This window comes from Pinus tabuliformis, chromosome Q, assembly GCF_031772625.1.
Source record: "Pinus tabuliformis cultivar Carrire ecotype Pingquan chromosome Q, CPIR1, whole genome shotgun sequence".
Classification (NCBI taxonomy): domain Eukaryota; kingdom Viridiplantae; phylum Streptophyta; class Pinopsida; order Pinales; family Pinaceae; genus Pinus; species Pinus tabuliformis.
This window is the reverse complement of record NC_142296.1, coordinates 513,494,639-513,502,540: the sequence shown is the minus strand read 5'-3', so window position 1 is coordinate 513,502,540 and position 7,902 is coordinate 513,494,639. Positions and strand designations below refer to the sequence as shown.

Here is a 7,902-nt window from a genome sequence, read left to right as displayed (position 1 = left end):
ATCTTCATATTTCTTTATTATTATTATTATTTTTATAATTATATTGTTACTTAAAAATGTTATTAAAAATATAAAATTTAATTAAATATTACTCTATATAATTAAAAAAAAATACCCCATAAATACAAATTAATTTTTTTTTCGATAAATAATAAATTTTAATAAATAAATAAATAACTCAATAATATAAATTTCGATGGTAAAACTGATTTTTTTTTAAAATAAAAATATCAATTATTCATTATTTTATAATCATCCTTTTCGCTACTACTTTCATAGGCTTCAAGGTATATATCTTAACAAATCAACTTCTTTTGTGTCTCGTTCCAAGAACTCCCTCTCAATCAAATCTTCAATCCGCCTTTTAATTTGCATGAAATCTACCTTGAATAGCCCTTCAAGTTCCTGAGCACATTCACTCACAAGTATTTTGTATTGTAAAGCCCTTTTTGCCTTCATAATGCGTACTATCGATGCATCAATAAGAAAACGTCTGTCCTTATGAATATCCTCCTGCGATGATTTTTTCTTCTCGCTCAGCAGTGGCATGGGAAGTTTTATCTTCCCTCTTTTATCTGCAAAATTACAATTGATTTTGAAGTCATCTGATGTCGTTACCGTAGGTGTGTCAGGAATCTTGAGAAGAATTTTATACTTGTCACAGGCCAATGAATATAGAAGTCCATCAAGTTCTTCCTCTGCCAAATTCAACTGCTTTTTGATATTGGAATAACTTAACTTTTCAGATGCATTGAACAACAATAATATTGCTGTTTGGCAAGTTGTTGCTATCATTTTTATTGATCTTCTCTCAAACTTACCAATTACTGTACAGGATCCCAAGGAATATATCCATTTAAGTTGTTGATGTTTGGCTTCTGCAGAATAATAGTCTTGAAATGCTTCAACACATCTAACCATTTCTGGAGGTAAATTAATCTGAGGACGGTTGTATGTTGGCCAAAATCTTGGTGTCAACACTGTAACAGTAAACTCTATTCCAAGATGGAGATTTCTATTCTTGTCTAGATAGTTTTCGAAATTACTCTGTCTCTCTTGGGATCTTGTCGAATCCGTAAGCATGCCAGCAACCTTTGACATTAATTGATGGCCATATTTCTGTTTTAGCTTTGACAATATGCTCTGCTCATGACCAACATTTACACTTTTGCGGAACAAAATTCTACGAGTTAGTTTTCCCTGGTAGAATTCAGCAAACAGAGTTTTATCCCAAATATACTCCAGAAATTCCACCACATTTTCAATTATATCATCCCCGCTCAACTTTTCGTGACTGCTATCCTCTTCAAGTACAGTATCACATAGTGTAGCCAGCCATTCTGCACTAGTACTTCCTCCAAATTCCTTATTACAGAACACCCCAAATACTTGTTTCAAAACCCTGGAAAAAACAGTGTTCTGACAACATTTTTGGTATACTGGTCACGTAGTTCTATAACCTTCCTCACAAATGCAGACACTTCCTGCAACAATAAACTTTTATCAATTCCCCCTGCATTCTGCTTTAGCACCACATCTTCAGCTTGTTTAACAGGCGGTGTTACTTCACTAATAACATGCTGCTTAAAAATATTGGCAATTGTTTCCCAGCCATTGGGCACTCCATCCAGTAGCCTCCCCATCATCGAAAGATCGTTATATCTATGTTCCCTTAGCAAGGCGAGGCATCCTGAATGTTCATCCTCAAGAAGATGTGTCATGTAATGGGAAAAGAGTACATTTTTCACTTTGTCTAATACCTTTTGCTCGCTGCTCCCATGCAAATATCTGGCAACTATTTCCTTCTCGCGTATGAGAGATTCATCCACCCTTGACATATAGTCGGTATAGGAATTTTCTAAAATCCATGAAGCAGCCTTCCGAGAATAGAAATCTCCAGTATGTTCCAACATGGCCACTTCAAAATCATTTGTATAGAAATCCATGTCAACCTCCACGAAAATGGCCACAACATCCTTCAAAAGAGACTCATTCTTTGGCTCCCCTTCACGCGCTTCATCAATAACACCAATTACCGCATTCTTCACATTCATTTCCCGAAAAACCAGGTCTCGGAAGTACATGAATCCAGTTTCTGTGACTGAAGGAAAACCAAGCAGCAGCTCAAACGTGGCGGAACGATCTAAACAACCGAGGAGAACGACCATCCAACGGAGCATCGCCTTGAAAATTTTCCAGCGTTTGACAAGTTCTCTCAACAACAGCTGATCATCATTTTGTTTCCTCAAAGCCGGTGAGACCATTAAGGTGATGTACTCTTTAACGGAATCCCCGTATCTATTATAGAGTTCGTCACAACATGGTTTCTCTGGAAATTTTTGACTGCACAGATAGTAGACGATAGTGTAAATAACCACTCTCTCGTCCGCGTTCACCTGAAAGTTAATATCTCCCTCCAGCCGGCTCCTTAGCTGTAGGATAGCTTCGTAAATAAAAGCCCAACCTTCTTCCAGATCAACAATATCGTCTTTCACGGCCCTATTGACAATAGCCCATCCTTCCTGAAGGTTTATGATATTTCCACTGCTCCTCGTCATTTTGAAACCAAAGCGGCCAATTGTTTTCTTGACGGTCGAATACTCTGTGATGAGAAGCTTTGAGAAAACAGTGCACACCGCAAAACAGTAGGGAGAAGGTTAAGAATCAAATTGTGATAAACGAGTGATCGAACTTTGCATTTATTTATATTATCGTAAGGGTAAGTTATGCATCTTTTATTTAAGGGTCATGTAGCGCCAAGGGTCCGCTACGTATGGTTGAGTCGGCGGCTCCGGTATGAGCACTTTTGGGAGCTTTTCTGTGTGGGGATTTTTATATTGAACTTTTTAGTAAAGTTAATGCGGTTTGACATGGCTGTTTGATATTTATATATAACTTGTGTCGTGGTTTGACATGGTCATTTGATATCTAGATATAACACGCACGGTGATGACTAGAAAAAAAAACGACCTATTGGATTATCAAACGACTATGTCAAACTGCATTAACTTTACTATAAGATTGGAAATAACATTTCCCTAAATAACATTTGCCTTGTGTTCATCCCTTTCCTTTATTTGATCCATAATAATAAAATTCAAAGTTCAATGAATATACACTTAAATGTTCATGATATTAGGTATCACGCCTTGATATATTTTTTCAATTATAATAAAACTGGAAAATTGAATAACAATAATGCAAACATAGACGTAAAATGTGATGGCGTTATTTTTCTTTTACAAACGTAACGTAAACTATGATATTTATTTTTTTTAAATATATCATTTTATTTTATGCTATTATGGGATTGTGTTTATTTTATTTTTGTATAAATGAGATTATCTATACGGTACTGTAATTTTACTTAATAATTTAAGGAGTATTGAGTTGTGTTATAACTAGCATTTGTATTAAATGTTGCAAAGGAAATGTCGTAAGGCATAAATTGAGGAACAATCAGGACATGGGAATGGGCAAATCTAAATGAAATGTAGAGATGTAGTAGAAATGAAATTGATTTAGGGTGCCTCACACTATTTTTATTAATTATTGAATTAATATTGCATATAAATCGTTGTTCATGACTATGAACCTACCAAGTTGCTCAATGGGAAAACTATAGCCAAAGGAGAGGAGAGGTAGGAAGAACGCTATAAATTGTACATGTGAGTTAATTTGGATTTACTTTAAAATCATAGTAATTTAGTTTCAATTTGAATTTATTTATTTCTAAAGTCACTTTTATTCATAAAAATTAATTAATGGTTGTGTAAGACTGAAAGTATGCTTTAAAATCATAGTAAACAATCTAATAAGATAAAGATGATTATTAGAACTAAATCATAATTTTAATTTGTTTTATTATTTAATTAATAAAAATAATTAGTCTCTCTCCAATAAGATGAAGATGATTATTAGAACTAAATCATAATTTTAAATTTTTTTATTATTTAATTTAATAAAAATAATTAGCCTCTCTTGTATCATACCCGTGGTTGGGATTATACAAGGAATCTTCTGCATCTCATAACTTATCCCAAAAAAAATTCTACTCATAATTTGAATTTATTTATTTCTAGAGTCAAATTTATTCATAAAATTTTAATGGTTGCTTAACACTGAAAGTATGCTTTAAAATCATAATAAATGAGTTTTAATTTGAATTTGTTTATTTCTAAATCACATATATTCATAAAAAAATAATAGTTGTAACACTAAAAGTATGTTTTAAAATCATTGTAAATAATCTAGTAAAATAAAGGTGATTTAATTTACTTTCTATTATTATTTAGTTAATTAAAATAATTAGTCTCTTATGTGGAATTCTATTTTTCTCCTCCTTATTTAGGTAAGAGAATTTATATTGCACATAATTCTGGGCCTTGCTAATTAAGACACAAGATAGGTATTCTCATTGGAGTTTATTTAGCTAAGGAGTCCAGGGATATTTGTTAAGGTTGACTCTTATTTTTCATCTTGGTAACCTGAACTCTTTATTTTTGACAATTTCTAAACCCAAACCCATAATTATATTATGGTTTATTAATGAAAATACAAAAACACAGTGTGCGTGAGGGTGAAAATGCATATCAAATGCATGATTCTTCCATGCGGTTGAAGGATTTCTGGAAAATTGACAATTGTTTTGAAAAGTTTTTGTTTTATTTTTTACTAGGGTTTCGATGGCTTGTTGGGTTTACAATTTATAAGGCTATGTCATGTTGTGTTTCACTGTCTCTCTTCTTTTGTAGGTAGATCAAACTTCTCATATGAATTATGTCTGCGGATCAAACTTCTCAAGTTAATTACATCTCCAGATTTCCTAGGACACGTGCTAGCCACTGTCCAGAACCCCTTTTTGAAATCTTCGGCCCTCATCAATGACACATGCTCTGATATGTTTGCTGAGGGTTCTTGTGGGGGAGTATTGAAATTACTTATGGTTATATGAATCTTTTGGTAGATCTGACGAGAAGACAAGAGTTTCTAGTATTTTTGGTTTCTTCGTAAAGGGTGTCGTTGGATTTCAATTTGCAAGATTATTTTCCCTAGAAAAATGTTGGTAGCACGGATCTGTAGTTATTCTCCATATTACTCAATTATCATGATGATTTTCCTCTGAAATACTCTTTGGGAATTTGAATTTTCAGTGTTAGATTTTGCTGGTGATAAATCTAACAACACTGATGGTTACAGGTGTTTGATTTGTCATTTCTGAAATCTAATCATCTTTGCCAAAATCTGAGGAACGAGGTTTTTTTCAAGGTCCTTCTACCACAAATCCTTCATCAAAGAATGAATTATATAGAGGCATAATAATTGAAATTGGTTCCTGATTCCGTGAGCTGAAATTGTTTGAAGCAGATTGTCCATTGAAACTCCCATCTCCATCTTTGTCTATTGAATATCTCCAGCTCTTGTTTCCCAATAAGTCTAAGCATTATATTGACCTCAGAGCTCACTATTTTAATATCACAAGTGGCTACCCAGAGTGTACATTTCCCCTCAGAAAATAGAAAGGAATCAATGTACAATTTTGTGTTGTCATGCCTCAGTAGCAAACTTAGAAGCACCATTACTTGAGAAGATCGAGCTTTTCTTTGGGTATCTGTGATATTTATCTTCAAATTAGGAGGCTCTACCAGTTTCTTCTCTTCAAGTTGTGATCCTAGGTCTGAAGCTTCACCAATAGCAGTAATAGCTAAAGACCTTGACACATGACAGAAACCTTGTGTGACAAATCCTTGACAATTTTTTGATGCTGTAAGAGTAACATTATTGCATGACATTGACTTATGTGTGATTGTAACAATGATAGCAATGAGCATCCTATTGATTGGTTGTATATCAGTGAGAAAATAACTTGTAATCAGATATGCCAATCAAGAACAAATAACTAACTGAAGGTTGAACACTTTCCCTGAGTGTGGACAACCAAAGAAGAACCTCGTGAGTAAGCCCCAACTGAATCATGGAATTCAAAAAGGATGAATAAAAAATAGCTGCCAGTTTTCCTCTTCTACCAAATCCCCCATTCTTATTATAGATGTCTCCGCAACTCTAATTTCTGGCCGGACTTTGCGATTTCTTGAACTTACAACAAGTCTCGAGTTGGAGTGGTGGGTTAGCAGCAACAAACCAAATTCTTCCATCAACTGGGAACCATCTCTCCAAAATTCATCCAGAAATAAAGCAAACCTCTGAGTCTGCAATCTCTGACTCAACCACATCTTTGCATATTCATCACCGTCATTTCTATCTAATTTTATCTTTGTAAGCGTGGCTATTTGCATAAACAGTTCATTTCTAAGATTGTAATAGATGGATTACTGCATACAGTGAGCCAAAGCAATAAGTCATCTCTGAAGAGATTTCTCGCCTTTGGACTGTGAAAGACTGATATGTTTGTTGAGGGTTCTTGTGGAAGAGTATTGAAATTACTTACGGTTATATGAATCTTTTGGTAGATCTCATGAGAAGACAAGGGTTTCTGGTATTTTTGGTTTCTTCATAAAGGGTGTCGTTCGGTTTCAATTTGAAAGATTATTTTCCCTAGAAAAATGCTGGTAGCACGGATCTGTAGTTGTTCTCCATATTACTCAATTATCACGATGATTTTCCTCTGAAATACTCTTTGGTGAATTTGAATTTTCAGTGTTAGATTTTGCTGGTGATAATTATAACAACACTGATGGTTACATTTGTTTGATTTATCATTTTTGAAATCTAACCATCTTTGCCAAAATCTTAGGAATGAGGTTTTTTTCAAGGTCCTTCTATCATGAATCCTTCATCAGAGAATGAATTATATAGAGGCATAATAATTGAAATCGATTCCTGATTCCATGAGCTGAAATTGTTTGAACCAGATTGTCCATTGAAACTCCCATCTCCATCTTTGTCTATTGAATATCTCCACCTCTTTTTTCTCAATAAGTCTGAGAATTATATTGACCTCAGAGCTCACTGTTTTAATATCACAAGTGGCTACTGAGAGTGTACATTGCCCCTCAGAAAATAGAAAGGAAGCAATGTACAATTTTGTGTTGTCATGCCTCAGTAGCAAACTTAGAAGCACCATTACTTGAGAAGAACGAGCTTTTCTTTGGGTATCTGTGATATTTATCTTCAGATTAGCAGGCTCTACCAGTTTCTTCTCTTCAAGTTGTGATCCTAGGTCTATAGCTTCACCAATAGCACTAATAGCTAAAGTCCTTGACACAGGACAGAAACCTTGTGTGACAGATCCTTGACGATTTGTTGATTTTGTAAGAGTAACATTGATTGCATGACATTGACTTATGTGTGACTGTAACAATGATAGTAATGAGCATCCTATTGATTAGTGGTATATCAGTGAGAAAATAACTCGTAATCAGATATGCCATTCAAGAACAAAGAACTGGCTGAAGGTTGAACACTTTCCCTGAGTGTGGACAACTGAAGAAGAACCGCGTGAATAAGCCCCAACTGAATCATGGAATTTGAAAAGGATGAATAAAAAATAGCTACCAGTTTTCCTCTTCTACCAAATCCCCCATTCTTATTATAGATGTCTCTGCAACTCCAATTTCTGACAGGACTTTGCGATTTCTTGAACTTACAACAAGTGTCAAGTTGGAGTGGTGGGTTAGCAGCAACAAACCAAATTCTTCCATCAACTGGGAACCATATCTCCAAACTTCATCCAAAAATAAAGCAAACCTCTGAGTCTGCAATCTCTGATTCAACCACATCTTTGAATATTCATCACCATCATTTCTATCTAATTCTATCTTTGTAAGTGTGGCTATTTGCATACACAGTTCATTTCTAAGATTGTAAAAGATGGATTACTGGAAACAGTGAGCCAAAGCAATAAGTCATCTCTGAAGAGATTTCTCACCTTTGGACTGTGGA

At 34.5% G+C, this 7,902-nt stretch overlaps 1 pseudogene; it reads right to left on the bottom strand.

The window, feature by feature from the left end:
- Window positions 1–282: 282 nt before the first annotated feature.
- On the bottom strand, window positions 283–2,558 carry LOC149220413 (cullin-1 pseudogene; annotated as a pseudogene).
- Between the last annotated feature and the right edge of the window lie 5,344 nt (window positions 2,559–7,902).